The sequence below is a fragment of the Ammodytes marinus genome (assembly GCF_949987685.1).
Source record: "Ammodytes marinus genome assembly, chromosome: 24".
Classification (NCBI taxonomy): domain Eukaryota; kingdom Metazoa; phylum Chordata; class Actinopteri; order Uranoscopiformes; family Ammodytidae; genus Ammodytes; species Ammodytes marinus.
Genome location: NC_137228.1, coordinates 12,577,383 through 12,579,401, shown reverse-complemented (window position 1 = coordinate 12,579,401; position 2,019 = coordinate 12,577,383).

Sequence of the window (2,019 nt, the reverse complement as noted above, 5' to 3'; positions counted from 1 at the left end):
AAATCTGACAATACAGTTACAGAGAGAAATATTGAATAACATCAGTTTGAATTGGATAAGTTAAGTCTGGAGTGTTCTATTTAGATTAAACATCCTTAATTGGAGAAAAAAATTCTGATCATAACCCTAATTATTAACTAGCCCTTTGGTTGGACAATAACGTAGCCACAAATTGCATTACAGGGATGAAGAACAATCAGAATTGCTTTTATCAAATGACCAGTGTCCTCTGGTAAAAACAACAATTTACTCCTGATTTTCCACTGACCATTTCTAATAAAAATGATAGAAATGAATGATAAATGGCCGTGTTTAATTTAAATTACAGGAGTGGTTTCCCCTTTCTACAGCCAATCCAGTTCAAATGCAGCCAAACTGTATAAGTGACAAGGCAACTTTGCAAAAATCCATATTTCCATACAGTGATACCTATCTGATCCGAACTCACAAACTAGGAGGATATCTGGAAACTGATTTTCCTTGAACACAACTGGAGTAAACTAGACCAAATGACATTAAGTCCGACATTTAATTCAAGACCGCACACAAAGAGAAGTAAATAGCTTTTGATATCCCCGTGATTTGAAAGGACAGCTTGACATTTTGGGAAAAACGCTCATTTGCTTTCTTGCTGAGAGTTAGGTGAGAAGGCAGCCGGAGGCCCGTTAGCTTAGCAGGAGACAACCCCCGAAAAAGACAATCACATAATCAAATAGCAAATTAATAAACTGGTTTTATTATCTTCTAACACAACCTGTTTACAGTTGTTCAGCTAAACTAACCTTAGTGTCAACTGGCCTGAACTTCAAATGTTACTCTCAGTCAGAGAGTAACATGTGTGTGTATGTACCAAAGTGTGAGAAGGATTCATTTAAATTTGTATTAGCAGAGAATTTATCTTCCCTCGCTTAACGATGTGACAAATGAGACGTTATTTTGCACAGAATTTAGCTGAGAAACTGACGGCACCTCCATGCAGCCGCACCACAATGCCTAGATCGCATAATATTAACAATGTTGATTATGGTTGTTTTAATAAATATACAACTCCCACCAACCACCCCGACACCTGTCCCCCAATATGATTTTACATTTCTGAAGAGCGAAGGAGATAAGCTTCAGGATTGGTCAAGTAGAAACAGGCAACTGAAGCACCTGCTGTGAGAAAAAGAATAAACAATAAAATAAAATAAAAATGTTTTACTCTCACTATTAATCATGTTCCATCACCCCAGAACATATCAAGTACATTCATTGTCACCTCTCTGCTCTTCATCCTATAGCCAGTTGAGGTACACCTAACACTGCTTTCGCTAAACCACCCCGTTTTCCCCTCTCGGATCTTAGTGCTTTTTTCGTCAAGGTATCTTGAGGTACTGTACATTTCACAAACGCTTTCCTGAGTTTTGTTTGTTACGTTTGTCTTGTTTTGTTTTGCAGACACAGGATCAGAAGAGAGATGAGAGAGCGGGGTCAGGGCCCAGACTACTGCCGCGCTGACGGATTTCCCGCTCGTAGCGAGACAATAAAGAGTGATTGACCACCGCCAATGGCGACTGTCAATCGGCTTCTCAGACTCAACGCTGAAGTTTTAAAGCTCTTCATAATCATCAGCTCATGCCATGAATGTAGATTGTGAGGCAAAGAAAGAAAGAAAGAAAATCAGAAAGCACCACTCCAGGCACTTGAATGGCCAACTAAATCTCAAGAACAAGAACAAAAAGGATATATATACACAGACACTGGGGTGTCTCTTCTGAAGTCAACTTGCTTGCAATGTGTAAACAATGCGTGGCTTTCTGGAGTGTCAAGCATTCAAATTAAAACTCTTGCTCATTGACTGCAAATATGCCCGTTGTCTCATCAGACCAGGTGTCCCGGTGCATCTAGACCCAGCGTGTGAGAACTCTGTGGGCTCGTGTTGGCCTTCTGTGTGCCTTTCCCTCTAGCACAATGCTCCTGCCCTGAGGGGAGGAATTGTGGATGCCTCTTTTTCTTTTGGGCGGAATCTCTTGTTTT